The sequence below is a fragment of the Nuphar pumila genome, chromosome 13 (assembly GCF_984573655.1).
Source record: "Nuphar pumila chromosome 13, dmNupPumi1.hap1.1, whole genome shotgun sequence".
Classification (NCBI taxonomy): domain Eukaryota; kingdom Viridiplantae; phylum Streptophyta; class Magnoliopsida; order Nymphaeales; family Nymphaeaceae; genus Nuphar; species Nuphar pumila.
In genome coordinates this window covers 50,785,013-50,806,831 of record NC_143261.1, presented here as the reverse complement: position 1 = coordinate 50,806,831, position 21,819 = coordinate 50,785,013, and the positions used below count along the sequence as shown (strand labels likewise).

General features: G+C 39.0%; 1 pseudogene; it reads left to right on the top strand.

The window, feature by feature from the left end:
* Nucleotides 1-1,881: 1,881 nt before the first annotated feature.
* Nucleotides 1,882-21,819, top strand: part of LOC149818342 (subtilisin-like protease SBT5.3) — a 50,194-nt pseudogene continuing 30,256 nt past the window's right edge.

Sequence of the window (21,819 nt, the reverse complement as noted above, 5' to 3'; positions counted from 1 at the left end):
CTAGTTTCAAATTATATAGAAGGTCAGAGGATGTTTATGAAACGGAGCATGTAATTGTCTTAACCGAATATTGACAAAATGTACTGCATGTTTCAACATAGTAAGGCTTTTGATTAGCTTAAGCAAAGTATACAGGACTCGTTCAGATGAACTCAGTCTTCAGGATCAGCACATAAGCAAAAAATGCAATTTACAAAGTTATAAATATTCTAAGACAAAAACAGAGATTCCAAACCCAGCAACTATCATTCCTACTGTGTTGCCCTTGGATCTTGATATTCATGGATCCTATCCAATCAACTGAAGGCTGTTAAGGATAATATCAAAGATACCGGTCAAACCGAGAGTAGTGATAATAACCAAGATACTGATCAAACCAAGAGATTATGATCTCTCGGTTCCGTGGACTCTCTCAGGACTATGGACTCTTCGTATATAGGATCTACGAACTCTCTTGGTTGTGTGGACTCCTCAAGATAAGCCAAATGATATGAGTTATCGTTGAATTAGATAACTCAATGTATTGTAACTATTGTATTCTTGTCTATTGTAAAAACCGTGTACAGCCAAACTATAAATATTCATATTGACGACTCAGCTGAACAACGAGATCGTATTATTCAAGTATTATTGTTATTTTATTGTGTTTGTAGTTCTTTCAAAGGCAAGCCCAATAAGTCATGGACCTTCCTAATGACAATCTAGCCTTCTAAGAGATAGATTCTCAGTAATTCCTTGTGGACCACATGCATGTCATGGAAAACCATCTGCACACCTCATTGGTCACCTTTTAGTGTGCTCTCTTTGCATTGATCCAGTTCAAAAATTTCTCAGAACCGGATTTTATTGGACTCGAATTTGTTGACCTATGTTGCATCATTCTCCTACATTGAAACTCTGCAATTTCAAGCATTGTTTTTTTGTTACATTTCTAAGCAGATTCAAACTCAGTTGCATCCTTGTTTTCTGGGTAATGGATCTGAAGAGGTTAGTTTAAGTTCTGGCCCCTAGAGTTGGTTCTAAAAATCAATTTCATAAGCCTTTTTCATGGTAAGTGACAAGGGTAAAGGGATTTGTAGCATGAGACCACACTAAACCCCTAATCTTGGTTAGCTGTCCATACCAGTGTATCGGGCTGTCTAATAGTCTCCATGAATAGAGGTTTTGCATAAGGTCCAGCCACCAGATTATTGTCAATATTGACAACCGTAAATGTATTCAACTTAATTTATTCACTATATATGATGCATATTAGTTATTTCATTGTTGAAAAGCACTATTTTGCTGCTTTTGAATATTTGGATCTGGTTTTGAGAAGGTGTCAAAAATATTATCTTTGACATGATTGATTTTGATAATGGATATCTTAGTATCTCAAGTCCTATTGATGTCAATAAGGGCTGTCAATGGATTATATATAATATTAGGGTTGGGCATACTACTACTGTGGGTCCAAGTTGTTAATTGGGTCCCACCAAGAGGGTTCAATATTCAAGTAGTATAGGACATCGATCTCGTTTACATGTATATAAACCAGACCCAGTGTACCTTTAGATTCAATTAAATATGAATATCTTAATAAGATGACAGTGCAACAGAAAATTTAAAGCCTTCCCTATACAAACTTTCCTCGTTAGCTCATACATGAAAGAATAAGAAAAAAACAATCACCTCTTTCCTTGTTAGTATGCAGTTTCTAAAATGAGTTTGTACCTTTTATAAAAAATCAATCAGCATTCATGATTGCCTTCGATAATTCGAAGTCAGTATCTGTACCTGCAATTTTAAATATGTTTCTAATTAGGTGCATAGAATCAACCTTATAAGAATTATGGATGTAGAGAAGGTAGTCATCGTTTCAACAGATAGAAGATCGGAAGAATGGGGAGGAAGTTCAAGCTACCACCTTCTGCTCTCCTTGTTTTCTGCTTATTCCTAACTCCCATATTTGCAGCACAAAAAGTCTCTCTCTCTCTCTCTCTCTCTCTCTATATATATATATATATATATATATATATATATATATATATATAACCCGTGTTGTTGAAGCGGTTGAAGGGTCGAACAAGACTCGGACGCATGGCATTCAGCCACGTGTCAAATTTTTTAAAAAATGGACGTTTTATGGGTTTTTTTGACCGTTGCTGAAGGCCAGTTTCAGCGGTCTTTAATGGCAGTTAAGACCGCTAAATACTGTATACGTGAAAAATCATCTGATTTTGCATTGGATTTTTTGCTGTTGGATGATACAGCTTACTCTCTCTCTCTCACTATATATATACTGTGCTTGAGGAAGGGGGGGGGGGGCTTCTTTTAATATGGCCATATAAATGTGTTCTATACGGTTGATTTATTAGAGATTGGATTATCTTAATGTTTAAAAATTTAATGGCACATAATTTTTCAAATTTTAAATACTAAAACATCATGTCTTTTTTCATCAAAAAGATTTCCATCCAAAGGTCAGTTCTTGGTAATGGCACTGTGCAGGATACATTCATATGGTTGGATATTGCAGGAAAAACGCAGCTTTTACCAATGCACTTGTTTCCTTTTATAATATATATATGTGTGTGTGTTTGTCTGCCCGTGTGCGTGTGTGTGCGCACTCGCACGCGCTTCTCCAGTTGGTTGAAAATCTAACGAGTGTATTTCTTATGATGATGGGAGTCATATGTAGTGTACCTGGGAGCACATTCACGGGAATCCTTCACGGGAATCCGATCAAATATTTAATCAGGAACTGATCACAGATTCACATTATGATCTGTTTGGCTCCGTTCTAGGAAGGTACAGAAAAGTGCCAAAAATGAGTTAATTTCTTCTGAAAGCATGTAGCATATACATAATTTGTTCTAACACCTGTTTCTATCCCTCCAATCCATGCACACAGCAAGGAGAAGGCCAAGGATTCAATATTTTATTCCTACACAAATCACATCAATGGGTTTGCTGCCACTCTAAGTGAAGATGAAGTTGCCCAGTTATCAAGTAATGGCTCACTTTTTTTGGAAGACCAGGATAAGGTGCAATCACATTTCACAAATGCAATGTGCCGATCACCCTCCTGTCAGAGTTGGGTCCAACAGTAGATGGAGGGTGATGAGGTGCAGCGGCACATTGCATTTATACAAATTGATTGCACTTGATCCTAATTCTTCTTTTGGTTATTTGTTCTATTTCCCAATGCTTTTAATATCTATTCTGATCATAAGCTACACTAAACCTCTCTTTTCTCGGAAATTTTTGGAAACGGATCCCATCATTTGAAACAGGATGGGTTGCATCATACATTCAATCCTAGCCATCCAGCAGAACCATTTAGCCATTGATTGGCTAGGATTGAATGTATGATGCAACCCATCCTATTTCAAATGATTGAATCCCTGTTCGAAATTTGTCTTGGCTTGGCATGGAGAAACCACTGCTATGGTTTGGGTATCCTGTTATGGGCCGATAGTTGAACTAAACATGCTTCTTGTTTCTTGTTGTTGGTACAGAACTCTCCAGTGTTGTTTCCGTATTCCCTAACAGGGCGTACGTTCTTCATACGACTCGTTCATGGGAGTTCATGGAGATGGAGAGTGAGCAAGGCAAGGTCCTGCCCATAGGCGGAGCTTGGGGGGGGGGGGGGGGGTGCGGGGAGTCTTGCCTCCCGGCCCAGTTAATTTTTTTTTTTTTAAAAGCCCAGCCCTAATTCCATATGAAATAGATTTTTATCCATTTTTGTAGCCCAGTCCTAGCCCAGCCCTGACTGCAGCAAATAGTTTGATTTGTCCATATGAAATAGATTTTTATTAATAATTGTAGCTATTTTTTATTTTATCTAAAAAAAAATATTTTTCGGGGGCGCTGCCCCCAAACTCCACACTATCACACCAATTTTTTTTTTCGCTACAGCCCTGTTTGCACCCCCCCCCCCCCCCCCCTCACATGAATCCTAGCTACGCCCCTGGTCCTGCCCAACTCAATTTGGGAGAAGCTAAGTTTGGGGAAGATGTATTTATTGGCAATATTGATTCAGGTACGACTCCCTAATTTATTTCCTTGAAAACTAATTCTTTACTTTCCAACAATTTCTACAATCATCAGATTTATCTGGACATTGTTTTTTTTTTCTTCAATAAATGACATTTTCTTTCTTCAGCTCTCCTATTTCAATCTCTTTCTAAGTTAGGGGTAACTGTGGTTTGTCACCTTGCATGAGACAGCCATTGTTAGAAACCCATGAGAGTCATCCTTTGCTACATGGTTAAAGCTGGGTGTGGTGACCTTAAGGATTTTATTAACTCAAGGGCTGCCAATAAGGTGATGAGAGTTATCAAATGTATCAAACTTAGGGGTGTCAACCACCGAGGTGATATCCTATGTGGTAAGCGGGGTCCTGTGTCAAGCTGAAGGCCCAGGATCGAATCCCTCTTCCTCATGGGGTGGCTGTTGTTCTGGTATGGTTCGTTCTAAAACCCCAGTATATCTTAAAAAAGAAAACTTAGGTGTGTCAATGGGTTGGGTTTGACTTAGAGCCAACTTGTACCAAACTCTATAGGGTCAGGGTTTGGTGATAAACAAGGTCTGATTAGAAACCAGGCCAAGGGGTTCGATTAATACATGGAGACTCGTATAACTTGTAAAATTTCATATCAGACTCGGGCCCAACCCAAGTTCTTACTGAGATTCACAATTTTTCAATGTAAAAAAGATGAAAAAATATATAAATTTTACTGGGTATAGTCTGAGATGGTTCATGTAATCCTTATAAGTTCCAGGTATGGCTGATATTATTATGAATATGATTGGACCTCAGTCCGTGCCCTGTGCGAGTATCTCAAATGAGATTTGGGTTGGTCTTACTTGGGTTCAAACCAAACCGGACCCATTAAATCCAACATTACTTCATTTGGGTCAGGTTTTTGAGTTTTGATCAGCACCACTGATATTCAGGTTAGGAGTTTTTTTGCCCCAAGCCCCATAAATCATGTAAATAGGTTGGTTTTGGTCATCCTCAATAATACTTGACCAAAACTGGTCATAGCCTTATGATCATTAAGGTGCCTGGATTCTTAGTTGGATGGGATCAGCTAGAACCAAATCTGGACCTGACTAACTTAAAATTTGATATTCATATGCATTCAAATTCGGATTCTAGTTAGATTCAGATCTTTATCACACTTGGACTTTGATTCGGATGCAAAGTCCAATATCCTAGCTAGCTAGTTTGACTACCAACTAATTGGATTTGGGTTGGATGCTGGATAATATCCGACCTGTTGAGATCCCGAACGACCAATATATGCATTGTTAAGCTGAGCATGTGTCACCATATCATATATTCTCTTGGCTAAGATTGAAAAGTTTTCACTTTTTTCTTTATACTCTTATTAGGAGTTTGGTTAGAATCAGAGAGCTTTAATGATGAAGGTTGTGGGCCTGTTCCAACCAGGTGGAAAGGAGTTTGTCAAAACCAAACTGATTCCAATGGCGTTTGGTGCAGCAGGTACTCTTGTTATCTGTGACAGGGATACGCTATGAAATGATACGTTTAGACACCACATAACACGCTATAACAGGTTTAGACATTTTGTATAAAATTTTAATAGTTTCTAATAGGTCTATTGGTAATAAAAAGTAAAAATTACAAAAAACATGCACTAACTTTTAATTAGTCTATTTAGAAACACTCGCCTAACTCTTTGAGATATTTCGAATGTTAACAAAGCAATTCTCAAAAAAGTTAGGTGTGTATTTGTAATATTTCAAAAGTTAGGCTGAGTTTGTAAATAGGCCAAAAGTTAAAACTTGTTTTTGTAATTTTTTCTAATAAATATATTGCTTTTTCTGAATATTTAGAAATTGATGTTTCCAAGAAATATTAAAAATATATGTCCGTGTAAGTAATTAAAAATATTGGCATACAGGCATGATATGTTTTAAGACTAAGAAGTTTGTCTATGCCAAGTAGTGTTTGTCCAGGACCATTCAGTCCCAACCAGACCAGTTGGTTCTCACGTACAAGCTGAGCAGCTTGTGGCTCCGCTTGACAAGTATAAGCTCTAAAAATATATATTTTACAATGTATTTTGTTGTAATCATATTTCTTTTAACTCTAAACCATTGTATTTTTTCAATAAACAAGCCATCTTGAACTTGGCTCGTTTAACTCGGGCTCATTAAAGCCCAAACTCGGCTTGGCTCGCTACAAGAATGAGCCACGCTTGAACACGTCAAACTGGGCTCGTATCTCCTTTACCGACCCTACATGTAAGTATGTTATTTTAATATTTTTTAATACTTTATAACAATGTCTTAATGAAAATGTTTTTTACCCTGATATTTGCAACAAAGAGCACTATTGCCTTTCTTTCTTTTTTTGGTTGTTAACTTGGCTGAATTTCAGGAAGCTGATCGGTGCACGTTATTTCAACAAGGGCTAAGTTGCAGTAATTGGCTTTCCAGATCCATTCAGCTACACCTCCCCAATGGATAGCGAAGGCCATGGGACCCACACTCTATCAACTGCAGGGGGCAATGTGGTGCACAATGTGAGCTTGTATGGCTTTGCCAGTGGGACTGCTAAGGGTGGCTCGCCCAGGGCCCGGGTAGTAACCTACAAGGCCTGCTGAGCTCTAGGCTGCTACGTTGCTGATGTACTTGCTGCATTTGATGCCGCCATTGCCGACGGAGTCGATGTACTCTCGGTCTCATTGGCCGCTATGCCTACCGATTACTTTGCTGACGGTATTGCGATCGGCACGTTCCATGCTCTGTTATCAAAGGGATTGTTACCGTCTGCTCGGCCGGAAATAGTGGGTCGTTCCCATCCTCAGTCGTCAATGTGGCTCCATGGAAAGTCACTGTTGGTGCAAGCACGCTGGACAGGGAATTCCCCAGCTATGTGTTTCTAGGCAATAACAAGACACTTAAGGTCGGCAACAAGCCTATAGCCTTGTGCCTACACTTTTTAAATCACTTTACATCATAATATTGCATGTCACTTGAATTTTTGACTTCCATAGGCTGTAATAGATGTATTAATTGAAACATAATCAAGTACATGGACTCCAAGAAGTTTATCTTATTAATGTTAGAGAATAGTTTGCCTTCCTAGAGGTTTGCCCGGTCGATTGTAGCAAATATTGAATCTACAAGGTTTGTAGGCTTTTTAAGGGCTTCAAAAATCAATGGCTCACGATGCACTAAATCATCAGTAGGGTCAAGGTTTTCCCCTTAACAGAACATGTTTAACACATCTATATGGTCAGATCGAGTTGGTATGCCTGAACCTAAGATTTCCAGTTCAATAGTTTCATGCCTCCAATATAACCAAATGTGTTAATACAGAGAGATTATTTGGTAGTAATGAAGGTACATAACTATTGATATGGAAACCATAGGTGCAAATCTTATTAACCCAATCTGATAGATGTTTTTTACCATGGTTTGTTTGCTAAGGATCAATTTTTTTATCGTTTTCTTTTTGACCTATTAATTATTGAATCTCTTTTAAAACCTGCTTACATGTTATAATCAGATGTTTGTAACCCATTTCCCACTAAACAAACCATGTAGATGGCAGCTGTATGGTTCGATCTACAAAAGGGAAAATTTGTGAAAACAAGCTGGTTTTACTCAATGGCTTGGTACCATCCTTTGTACTCTATATATGTGATTCGGTGGTTCCACTCAATGGCTTGGTACCCTCCTTTGTACTCTATATATGTGATTCTACTCGATAGTCATAGAAGTGTTGAGCGTGTTTGCTTTCCTAAGAAAGCAACTTTGATCGTGTTTTTCCAACTTTAAATTTATGATTTTTTATTTATGAAATTTTGGTACATTGTGGGATGTTAACTTTCACATACACACGCAAAAACACACACATATGCATGGCCATGTTCATGAGATATCTACACATAAATGTTTATAAACTAGCTAGTAGCAAAAGAATTTTGGCTGTATGGTAGAAAACGTCATATTCTTGATGACCAAGATTTCTTTTCACTAAAAAAAAATAGTTGATTAGCGACGGAATTTAGCGACGGCGTTATATCGTCGCTACTTAGCGACGGATTGTGCGAGAGAATATTTTGTCGCAATAAATACGGCAGTTCGCGACGGAATTGCGACGGCTAAAATTTCGTCGCAAAATAGCGACGGAATATTTTCTGTCGCCTTTTTCATTTTTTGAATTACGATGGCTTAGCGACGGAATTAATCCGTCGCTAAGCCGTCGCGAAATGTCGCATTACCCCTAATCCCAGCCCTCTTTTTCCTTTCTTCTTTCGCTGCTCCCGCCCGCCGCCCTCTCCCTCCTGCCGCCCTCTTCCTTCGGTCGCCCTATCCATCCCATCGACCTCTCTGCCGGCCCCCACCGTTCGCCGGAAGTCGATCTCCGTCAACCTTTCGCCGCCGCCACCCGGAGTAATCGCAGGTATTACCGGGCCCCACCGTTAAATGGATTGGGGGTCGACCCCCTGCGTTTTCCGGCAGGGGGTAGACTCCGCCAGGCGGTTGACCCCGGTAGGGGGTCGACCCCCTGCCGTGTCCGGCCGGGGGTCAACCCCTTGTCATGTCCGGCAGGGGGTCGACCCCCTGCCGTGTCCGGCCGGGGGTCAACCCGGCAGGGGGTCGACCCCTTGTCGTGTCCGGCAGGGGGTCAACCCCTTGTCATGTCCGGCAGGGGGTCGACCCCGGTAGAGGGTCGACCCCGGCAGGCGCTCGACCCCGTCAGGGGGTCGACCCCGGCAAGGAAAAGCCCTTTCCCATTGCACCCTCTCCTTCGTCGCGCTCGAGTTCAACCCTCACACATCTCCATCCGCAGCCTCCTGAGCCTCTCCCATGTCCGTCGGAGCCTCATCGGAGTCACCTACATGTGTGTTATCATCGCAAAATTTTACTTTTGCAAATCAAACTGACCTTTGAAAAAGTTTTTGAAAATAACTCGCCTCCGTTTTTAAAATGCGGGAAAATTCCGAAGAATGGGACTCGCCTGTCGGTACGAGGTTCAACCGTTCCTGCCACCTTTAACAGAGGTAATTGAACCAAGGATCAATCTTATGCTCTACTCTATTCAACTTGTCTAAATCATATTTTAATTTCTAAATGCACATAGAATCAGGCATGTGCTATGAATTTTCAGAAAATGCACATTTGAAAACATAATGTTTGCTTTGAATGATTGAAATATTTAGAAAATGTAAATCTTGGAAATAATATCACATGAGAAATCTTGAAATGGGATTTGAAATGTACTTCTGAGAGAAATAAAAATCGATTTTGAGAAATCCTTAACATTTAGTGAAAATCGATTCTGAGACTTGGTTTCTCTGAATTCAAACTTTGAAATTGAAATTCTAACTTAGAAAATTTGAATTTGGAACTTGGGAAATACTTGAAATATCCTTTGAAATTCAATGTCTTTGGGAAAATCGATTTTGCTATAAGGCTTAGGAGATTTTGAGAAAATGAACTTCTTTGAATTGAGATTGGAATTGGCAAATGCCTGAAATGAATGAATATGGATTTAAGGAATTGAGAAATACTTTTTGTATTTTTGAGAAATGCAGTGCATTTTGAAGTTAGCCTAAGAGTGTAGGCTGAATGTGGCTAATGTGAAGATCATAAATCTAAGTATCATTCATATTCTGACTATGGCCATAAATACAAATTCCACCAAGTTTATAAACTTCATTAGAAGCTAGTGCATGTGCCATTCGTGTAGACCATGGTGAATTTGCAAAAATATGCATGAATCATCATCCATCACATATTAAAATTATAAAAATAAGCTATATGCAATGCAACCTAAGCTAAGCAGGAAATGTAAATTCTTATTCCAAAGTTTAATTACAAATTACATCACTATTGAAATTTAAATACATGGAAAATAAAGTCTTCAATGTACCTGCAAAACTAGAAAACTTGGTTAATGAAAATATGTTGGCTTTTCTAGATTTATCCAACAATATCAGGAAATTGTTGGATTTTGCCAGATATAAGCCTTTTCCTTGATTCCCTTAAATCAAAATGATAAAGTATGAAATAAAATTGAATAAATAAGGAAGATAAAATATGAAATTTCAAAATTGGGGTCCAAATGACCAAAATACCTCTAATAACAAGACTATGGCCTTGAAATTAGGGTTTTTAGAAAGATATTTTGATAAAATGCAAGTTTTGAAATTTGAATGTAATAAACTAAGCTAAATATGATGTGACATGCTTAAAAATATGAAAATTAGGGTTAGGGATTTCGAAATTTAGGTCAAATGACCATATTGCCCCCGATAGCAAGACTATGGACTTGAAATCAGGGTTTTTAGAAATAGATTTTGGTAAAAATTTAGGTTTTATGCACTAAATGAAATCAAATGAGCACAAAATTAAACCTAAAGCATCCTAATATGATTATGAACATGATTAAACCCTAAAAATATATGCTCATGCACGAAAATCCAATAATATCATAAAAACTGTGATTTTAGCAGTGTTTTTGGATCTTTCAGGAACCCGGTTTTGTAATTTGCTCAATTCAGCCATCAAATGGATTCCAAAATCCATAAAAATTGGTACCTGCACTTGTTATAACCCTAATATCTAATTGGAATTATAAAAATAATTTTTTGACATTAAATTAATCCGAAAATTGCATTAAACCCTAACAATATGCTATTTTTGACCTAATTCACCAACCAGTTTCAATCCAAGACCTGAACCAGGGGTCAAATCTTTATGGAAATTTATGAAATTTTACAGAGACTAACTAAGAAGAAAAACAAAGATTTCCCAATTTACAGATCGGAAAAATCATCTCCGGTTAGGGAGAAACCCTTCCGGCAATCTGAGCTAAAATATATCACTCTTAACAGGGATTAAAACAGCTATTCCAGATTGAAAATACAGAAATAAATAGCAATTCTAAACAAAAATCTCTGAAATTTTAGTGGTGAACAGTAGACATAAAAATAACAATACTTACTTTTTACAGATCTAAAATCGGATCTGTGGTTTGGGATTTATGACTAACAAAAGTCTGATTAGGGTTTTGGTAAACCCTAACAAGTTTTAAATTTAAAAACAGATTCTCTAAATAGGTAAAAATACTAAACAGTGATCAAAAAATCTGAAAATTTCACAGAAGACAGATCTACTCAATGTGAATCCATAGCATTTTACAGATCTAAAATCAGATATAAGATGAGAGAAATATCATCACAGCAAGTTACCTTCTTGATTTTAACCACGATTTTAAAGCTTTAAAAACCTGATTTGATGTCTGATTTTTTTGACAAGGTTCCGGAGATCCAAAACCTCTGATTTTTCTAAAGTAACTCAATAACTTATGCATGCATCACATATAAAAAAATCAGAAATAAACAATGAGTGCTTCAATCCGAAATAACATCATATTTACTGTTCTAAACCTAGAACACACAGAAATTTAAGAAACTTGAAAAACCATGCATTAACTAATGTAAATAAATAAAATAAACCATAAAACAGTAAATAAAACTGATTTCTATGCTATAGAACGTAAAACAAACATGAATAAACCATGAAAATAAATTAAAAACAGGGAATCAATGGCTGAAATTTGATATCACCTTTAAAACATAGATTTAACCCATTAAAAAGGGTAAATCATATATTTTATTGGTTAATAATGCAAAGAATCATGTTAAAATCAATTCTAATGGATTAAAATCTCTGTAAATTATCCAAAACAGGGTTAGATCACCTTCTTGGATTGTTCTTGCTGGTTCTTGATGGTTCTTGAGGTGAAACCATGGTTGATCTTCCATAAGGAGGGGTGTCCAAGCCTAAATCTAGGTTTAAAGCATTAAAAAGCATTAAATAAAATAAGAAAAGTGAAGAAGTTCATACCTTGGAGTTGCAGCAATGGAGGAAGGGCTGGAGAGGAAAGAGAAGCTCCAAGAATCCAATAAGAGAGAGATGGGAAAATCGACTCCCCTTATGCCTCTATTTATAATAAAAAAATTAGGTTTAAAAATTGACAATTATGAAAATTTTGGACTCTAAAAGGGGGGGCGATTTTGGGGTGGAGTTATCTAACTACCCCTAGTCTAAATTATCCTAAATAATGCCTAATTAACCCCTAGCTAAACCTAAGAATCCCCCAAATGTGGTGCCACTTGGCATTCTCTCACATTGGGTTTTTAAAACACTTTTAAAAACCTTTAAAAACACTAGTTTTAAAAACTAACTTTCAAAAATGAGTTTTTCAAAATGGTTTTGACTCTTCTAAACCTCTAACACTAACCAAGACATCAACTAACCCTAGTCTAGCCCTGACTTAATCGAATATGGCGCCACCCAGAGTGGGCCCTACTTGAGTTTTTCAAAAAGCGATTTTAAAACTTGAAATTGAAGGAGTTTTCAAAAGATTTTCAAAAGTAAACTTAAAATTAGGATTTTTGAAATGGCATAAGGTCCTAACTGAGTTAGAATTCCTCTGAATATGGTTCCAACTGAATGGGCCCACATCAAATTTTGAACATTTTTGAAATAAACACTGAAAATGGCTTTGAAAAGGGGTTAAAATCAGTATTTAAAATTCAAGATCTTTGAAAATAGGGTCTCAAGCGAACTGGAACTCCGGGTTAGAGTCCTGAACTCTTAGGACTCTGAGATTTTAGATTTTAAAAGCCAAATGAAAGAATTTTCAAAAGATTTTATCAAGAAATGATGAAATAAGTCAGAAAACACAGTCAGGGTTAGACTCCCAACTCGACCGAACTCTAAAATAGAGTCCTGAACTAACTGGACTCTGTGAAATGACCTAAATTTCGAAAACAAACAAAAAAGATTGAGAATGGAAGTAAAACAGACTTAAAAACCAAACTTCTGACCGGATTAGGACTCTGAGACAGAGTCCTGATCGGACTGAAACTTTCAAAAATTTGAGAAATTTGATGAATAGAGGCATTCAGAAGCGACACCATCTAAATGGGTCTCATCTGTGAATTGAAATCGATTAAAGTTTGAATTTGAAAGGAATCCAGATTGTTTTCTGAGAAAATATTTTGAAATACAAAGTCCTGGGGTTGGAAAATGACAGAGTATTGAATAAAAACCCAGGTTTTGAAATTGATTTTGAAATAAAGCTTTAAAATTCAAATCTGGATTGAATGTTTTGAAATAGGAGTGCTGGATCTCGAAAATGAGATGCAATGTCATACAATGCTATGCAGAATGCGTGCAATGACATGCAATGATCTGTGATGACTTACGAAATGGACAAACACTGGATGAAGGTAAAAATTTGGTGTGTTTACAGATGCCCCTCTTTGCTGCTAAGCCGGTTGAAAGCGAGCTTAGTGGCAAAGAAAACATACCAAATTTGGACTATAAAAATGCCCCAGATAGATGAATCTGACTGGGTATGAAAGAATTAGTTCAAAGGATAATGATAGATATGAAATGAAGAATAAGGAGAAAATTTTACTTCGAAAAGAAGTGAGATTCAGGTTTTGTCCTTAACCTGGATGGGACAGGAAATACCTCGTATGGAACGAGGCTCAGGCTTAACCCTTAACCTGAAAGGGGACGATACCTCGTGGAAAAACGAGGCTCAGGCTTAACCCTCAACCTGAAAGGGGACGATACCTCGTGGAAAAACGAGTCTTAGGCTTAACCCTTAACCTGAAAGGAGACGATACCTCGTGGAAAAACGAGGCTCAGGCTTAACCCTTAACCTGAAAGGGGACGATACCTCGTGGAAAAACGAGGCTCAGGCTTAACCCTTAACCTGAAAGGGGACGATATACGGAATCCTCAAATGAAGAAACCATGATGGGACCTTCGAATTCTGCACAATAAATCCGAGAGGGGTTTGCAAAAGGAAGAAAGGGGGTTTGATCTTGGACGTCTCATTGCTAAGACTGAATGGCTTTTAAGACAGATGACCTTTTGCGGAAAATTCAGGTTTAACCCTTAACCTGAACGGGAACTGTCTATGGTGGGACAGTGGGGAGCACAGGGAAGTGTGCGAATCTGAGAGCCCAGGCACTCAGATCAAAACAAGAAGGGAAGGATCTTGGACAACTCCCATCATCCGATCCTAAAAGGGATAACAACAACACCTGGATACATCAAAATAAACATCAAGTTCTCACTTCATGTCCGGATAACTTAAAAAGATTGCCAATAAGACAAAAAATTATAGTTAATTCAAGAATGATAAGCATATATATATGAAAAATATTCCCTCTTTTCTACCTGAAGTATTACCTTCGACTGGGCTTAACTCCGTAGAATCAAGATTCGAATTCAAATTACTTGCAATTGACTTTCCTTCAAGGAGGCTATCAATTTCATTGATATGGACAGAAAAGAATGTATTTCTTGATATTGCGAGAGCTATTAGCGAAAGGATATTGATAAAAGAATTTCACAAAATTAAAGAAGATTCTTGATAGATTCGGCAGTCTGATATCCTGGGATTCTTTTCTCATGATGATCTTTCTGCACTCTTTTTTTGACAGAATTGGAGCTCTCTTGGATTTTTCGGGAATTACATCATCCTTCATTTTGGAGATGTCCTAGCTTTTTCTCTCTTTATTTTTTTGGAAGGGTACGTCACAAACTCCTTCATCTCAGAGATGTTCTGATCCTTCTTTTCTCTCAGGGATTATATTGACGGTTATTGGCTCATTGGTTAGGAATCTCTTGATGATAACAGAAATTAAATACCTTTTAGGGATTGTCGAGAGGTCCATCACACTCGCCTTCATCTCGACGGTGATCTGGACTTTCCCTGAAAGGATCCGTCACAAACTCCGTCATCTTGGAGATGATCCAAATCTTCTTTGGCCCCGGGGGTCGACTCGTCTAATTCGCCTTCATCTTGACGACAGTTGAGAGATCCCTTTTACAGATATTTAATTGCAGCTTAGGTGATTGAGGGGACATGGAGATTGAGTGGATTTTTCTGTATCACCCAGGATATTTCGACTGCTTATTTTCCAAGAATGATCTTTAAAAATATGCCATTGACTGTGATCAATATCAATCACTTCTGGCTTTGCAACAACATTGAATTTTCTTTGCTGGCCATATCGCGGATTTATTCTTCATCCTTTTGGTTGGCCAATAGAAAGATTTTGAATTTTGAATCCTTTTTCGCAAAAGCTTTGTCACTTCGGAAGTAATACTGAAGGTATTCTGAGGTACAATTTTATGCGATAAAGATTTTGGAATCAACAACTATTTATTTTTTTTTATGGCAAATTGGCAAAATATTCTTGGAATCCTTGGTGAAGGAAATCATTTGAGATCTATATGACACATCCGTGGCTAGATTCTCCTCTCCTTTCCCCAAAGGAGAGACTCAGGCTTGACCCTTAACTGAACGGGTAACAAAAGATACTCCTCTCTTCCCTGAAGAGGAGGTGTTTGCAAAATGAACTTTCGAAGAGAAATAGAGTTTTCGTCAAAACTCTCTATTTCTAGGCTTCTCTTATGGAAAGGGGGCCGCTAACAGAGATTGAAAGGATATCATAGAGGAACGAGTCCATCACACTCTCCCTGGAAAAAGGGTCCTCGACGACGGGGGTGGCCTAACAAAAGACATTTAAGGCTACAAGGAGGACGAGCTTCCGTCGAAACTCTCCCTAGAAAAAGGGTTCATTGTGTGACAATAAAGATTATTTTGCAAACTGTTCGTGAATCACGAGTCCCTTCAAACTCTCCCTAGAAAAAGGGGTTCAACGAACGAACAATAAAGACATGCGAAAAGAAACGAGCTCCCTCGAACTCTCCCTGGAAAAAGGGTCCCTCGCAAGAGAGATACTTGGCGATTGATTTTGATAGCTTTTGATAACTCAAAGAACTGCTTGATAACACGAATGACTAGAGGTCTTGACAAAATCGGCAACCCGAATGTCAGATTAACAGAATGGAACGACCCAAGAGTCTGATACAGATTGTTTGGTTCGCAGGTCTAAAGATTGAGCCTGAACCTCAATGTGAGAGTTATGTTGCGACCAGTATGAAGACCGAACTTTGACAAAGTACCAATACGAGCACTGTATTTTAAAAGATTACCAGTACGAGCACTGGATTTTTAAAGGATACCAGTACGAGCACTGGACTTTAAAAGGCTACCAGTACGAGCACTGGATTTTAAAAAGTTATCAGTACGAGCACTGTATTTTAAAAGATTACCAGTACGAGCACTGGATTTTTAAAGGATACCAGTACGAGCACTGGACTTTAAAAGGCTACCAGTACGAGCACTGGATTTTAAAAAGTTATCAGTACGAGCACTGTATTTTAAAAGATTACCAGTACGAGCACTGGATTTTTAAAGGATACCAGTACGAGCACTGGACTTTAAAAGGCTACCAGTACGAGCACTGGATTTTAAAAAGTTATCAGTACGAGCACTGAATTTTAAAAGACTACCAGTACGAGCACTGGATTTTTAAAGGATACCAGTACGAGCACTGGACTTTAAAAGGTTACCAGTACGAGCACTGGATTTTAAAAGGTTATCAGTACGAGCACTGAATTTTAAAAGATTACCGGTACGAGCACTGGGTTTTCAAAAGATTACCAGTACGAGCACTGGTTTTTAAAAGATTACCAGTACGAGCACTGGGTTTTTAAAAGATTACCAGTACGAGCACTGGGTTTTAAAGATTACCAGTACGAGCACTGGGTTTTAAAGATTACCAGTACGAGCACTGGGTTTTTAAAAGATTACCAGTACGAGCACTGGGTTTTAAAGATTACCAGTACGAGCACTGGGTTTTAAAGATTACCAGTACAAGCACTGGGTTTTGAAGGGTCATCAATTGGCGATGACTTGGATGACTTGCCGGGGTCTCAGGATTTATCCCTTATCCTGAATGCGAAATCCAATGCAAATTGATGCAGATGAATGCGTGCAAATGCAAATGGATGCAACTGAGTGCACATGCGTGCAAAATGAGAGATTTATTAGATCCTGCCTGCACACAAATTGTTTTGGATAAAAGGCAACTTTACCAAGAATGCCCCAGTATATTCTAGGGAAGAGGGGTATTTTGACCAAAGAATAATTGATCATTTATTGAGGAGAATTTTTTGAAGAATACAAAAGATAGAATAGAGATTTTCTAGGTATAGAATTTCTTCAGATGTCGAGCATTAATGGGGTCGGATAGTTCTACCCCGTCTGCATTAACTAGACGATATGAATTACGGGGCAACGCTTCTTTCACCACGTAGGGACCTTCCCAGTTTGGTGACCATTTGCCACGTGGACGATGCTTGAGATGAGCCGTTGATCTAAGGACCAAGTCATTAACTTGGAATCTCCTTTCGATGACTGACTTGGCATATTGCCTTGCTATCCTCTGACGATAAGACTGAGCGTGTTCTGCTGCTTTGAGTCTTTTTTTATCGAGTAAATCTAACTGTACCAATCTCTGTTGCTGATACTGATCGAGTGGTAGCTCTAAAAGAGATGTGAACTTAAGGGCGGGTTTCTGAACATGAAGAGGTAACACCACCTCAGTCCCATAAACAAGTTCTGAAGGAGTCGCATTGGTTGGGGTTCGAATGGTAGTTCGATATGCCCAAAGTGCATCATGAATTTTCTCGTGCCAATCACGACCCGTCTCAACGGTTCTTTCCAAGATGCGAATCAAACTCTTGTTGGTTGCTTCTGCCTGACCATTTTCTTGTGGATAATAAGGAGCTGAAAAATGATGATGAATTCTGAATTTTGAATAAAAGATTTTCATTCTCTCATTCTTGAAATGAGTACCATTATCTGACACGATGTCGTGCGGTATACCGAAACGACAAAGAATGTTCTTATGAATGAACGAGACTACATGTCGACCCTCCACCGTACGCAGAGTGACGGCTTTAACCCATTTGGTGAAATACTCTGTTGCGGCAAGGAAATATTTATGACCATTAGAAGCTGAAGGAGAGATGGGTCCTACGACGTCGAAGGCCCACATAGAAAATGGCCATGGAGACACGACTGATTGCAAGTACGTGGCTGGCGCATGAATGGAAGGTGCGTGTATCTGACACTGAACGCACTTCTTCACAAAACGATAGCAGTCTTGCTGCATGGTTCTCCAATAGTATCCTGCCCGAATGATTTGTTTAACAAGGGTTTGGTAGCAGACATGACCACCGCAAATACCTTCATGCGCTTCTCGTATGATTTCTTTAGCTTCTTCTTCGTCTAAGCACCTGGAATACTCAGAACTGAACCCACGACGATAAAAAACATTGGCAAGGATAAAATAGCGAGCGGACATATGCTGAATTGCTTTTTGCTCCTTCTTTGATAGCTCTGGTGGAAGCTCCCCAGTTTCAATAAAGTTTTTGATATCTTGATACCAAGGCTTCTTTTTCTGTTCCGCCTGGTTGACTTGCATTACCGGAACGAAGGCAGGTTGGTCAAGTCTACCGATTTCAAAGGAGCGACAGGATTCTCCATTTCTGAAAGACATAATGGAGCCCAGGCTGGCCAAACCATCAGCTATTTGATTAAACTCTCTTTTGATATGGAAAACCTGAAATTCATCGAAATTGTTGATAAGGGATAAAACGATCTTTTGGTAAGGGAGCATCTTCTGATCTTTTACCTGCCATTCAGCTTTGACTTGGCTGACGACGAGCAATGAATCGCCGAAAGCATGTACCCTCTGAACATTGAAGTCTTGCAAAATTCTCATACCTTGTATTAAAGCTTCATACTCGGCCATATTATGGGTACACTGAAAATCCAGTTTCAGAGAAAAGGGGATCATCTCTTTCTCTGGTGTGATCAGCAAGATTCCGACTCCTATGCCGGCCATGTTCTTGGATCCGTCGAAAAACAGATTCCAAACTGGGGATTGTTGAACATTACAGATCCGCTCATCGGGAAAGCTATCCTCGATTCTAACATCTTCTGCTAAAGGAAAATCTGCCAATTGGTCTGCAATTGCTTGACCTTTGATAGATTGCTAAGAAACATACCCCAGATCATACTGCATTAACAGGACTTGCCACTTAGCAATCCGTCCACTAAGAAATGGTTGTTCAAGAATATACTTGAGAGGATTAAGTTTTGAGAGAATCTTGACTTCTGATGCTAACAAGTAATGTCTCAGCTTCTGACACATCCATACCAGTGCTAGGCATGTCTTCTCTATTTGAGAATATTTCTTCTCGTAGTCAATGAAAGTCTTGCTTACATAGTAAATGGCATGTTCAACCAAACTGCCTTCTTCATATTGTGCCAAGAATCCGCCACAAGCGGCTTGGTTAACTGAAACGTATAGCAAGAGAGGCTTTCCCAATTCTGGTGGCTTTAGAACGGGCGGATTAAGAAGATATTTCTTGATACGCTCAAACGATTGCTGACACTCTGGTCCCCATTCAAATTTCACTCCTTTTCTGAGTAGATGATTGAAAGGTTCACATCTCATGGCAAGGTTGGATATGAATCTCCGAATTGATTGCATACGTCCCTGAAGACTACGCAATTCCTTAAGAGTAGTTGGAGGTGGCATGTCAATGATGGCCTTTGCTTTAGCGGGATCCATTTCTATCCCCTTTTTGCTGACCAAGAAGCCTAGCAATTTGCCTGATTCAACTCCGAAGACACACTTCTGAGGGTTGAGTCTTAGCTAATAAAGAATAAGCCGCTTAAAGACTTGACTTAAGGCATCGATATGGTCTCCTTCCTCCTTAGATTTGACCAAGATGTCATCAACGTATGCATCCATGGTCTTGTGCATCTGATCATGGAAAATGGCGGCCATTGCACGCTGATAGGTTGCCCCAGCATTTTTGAGCCCAAACGGCATGACTGTATAACAGAAAGTGCCCCATGGCGTGGTGAAGGATGTTTTGGATTGGTCACGAGCAGCTAACTTGATCTGATTATATCCGGAGTATCCGTTCATGAAGGAAAACATGGCATGCTCAGCCGTGATATCAACTAGGAGGTCAATATTTGGAAGGAGATAGTCATCCTTCGGAGTAGCTTTATTGAGATCGCAAAATTCGATACAAATTCGCACTTTGCCATTTTTCTTGGGAACTGCAACGATATTCGCCAACCAGTCCGGATAATCTATTGCTCAAATGAATCCTGCTTTAAGCAAGTCCTCAAGTCCTTCCTTGACCTGTTGCTCGATTCGAGGATCCATTTTCCTTAACTTCTGTTTAACAGGTTTCGCATCAGGCTTCAGAACGAGTCGACGTTCCACCAATTTAGGATCTAAACCGGGCATATCTTCATAAGTCCATGCGAATACTTCTTGGTGCTGCTTGAGAATGTCAATGAGCCTTTCCTTCTCATCTGTACTTAGGCTGGTGCCGATCTTGAGAATTTTCGGACTATCTTCTGAACCAATATTGATGTCCTCAGTCGGATCCTGGACTAGGGTCGATGGTTCATCTTGTTTCTGAATCGCTGCAAATTCTGTCAACTCTGGAAGCGACGAATCGAATTCTGCCATTTCTTCTGACTGCTTTGTGACCTTACTGTCCCCTGTTCTTACTCGGACCCGATATATCTTTACCGGTTTTGATAGGATTGAAGGATTAATGACTAACCTTTTTATCGGTTGAGAAGACATTCTGAAATTTTGAAAAGGAATAGCTTTTAGAGAAAGCTTCTTTACTATGACATAAATTGCATGGGAATAAAAAAGATAAGAACAAATGAATTTTGAAGACAAATTGCAGAGGAATAAGAGAAAGATGACATCCAGATAGACGAGAAAATTGATAACTTTATTGAAGACTTGAAATGAAATAAGGACATTTAAAAATGAACTGAAATGGGACATTGTCCCTACAAACTGCAAAAATCAAATGGATGGAATAGAAAAGACAGATGATAGAAGATTTTTAATGGATCCCTTTAATGAAGACAGTATTTTTGTCAGATCTTTTGCCCATGAATCCTAGTCCTGCCCTGCGCGGATGATGATCAGGGATCACTAGCTCTAGCCGGCCATCTCCGTTCTTGCCCAATCCTTTGAAAGGCTGATAACCATGCTTCAGTAACAGGTCAAATCCTTTCTTGGTCCTAACAAACTGCGGGAAAAGAGGATGGTCCTTGAAAGTACTGTAATCGAGACGACCCCCAATCTTAAAGAAATGTGGTCCTTGCCATTGGACCATCGCTGCTGTGTGATTTGTCTCTGATGTTGCTCCTAACTTTAGCATTTCAAGGCTTTCACTGAGAACAATTTCTTCACTTTCCCTAATGCTAGGGATATCAGCAGTATAAGTTGGCCTAGGGATCATAGGCTGAGGTAGCCTCTCTTCAGGATCTTCCCCCAAAACAGTAGTTATCATGCCACCTTTAGACCACTTGATGCACTGATGCAGAGTGGATGGCACGGCGTTGGCATTATGAATCCATGTTCTTCCTAGTAGAAGATTATACGTTGGTGGCACGTTAACGACATGGAAAAGCACTGTATGAACAGAGTAGTTGATAAATATTTCCAAGAAGATCTTTCCCTTTGCTGTATGTCCATGATTATCAAACCCATAAATGGTGATCGGATCCGGTGTATACTCTTCTTCTTTTATACCCAGAGCCTTGGCAGTCATTTCAGGACAAATGTTGAGGCTACTGCCTCCATCTACAAGCACGTGGGGTACAGTCATTCCCCGGGTTCGCACCACAATGTACAAGGCATTGTTATGAAATGCGTGAGGTTTTGGCAGATCCTCATCTGAGAAGGTTATGGGAGCATTGGTCATGGCCTGATTAACGATCTGAGCCATGTCTTCAGGTGTGGTGTCTGGCTTGACTTTGATCTTTCGCAGTAAATCGTCCAGAAC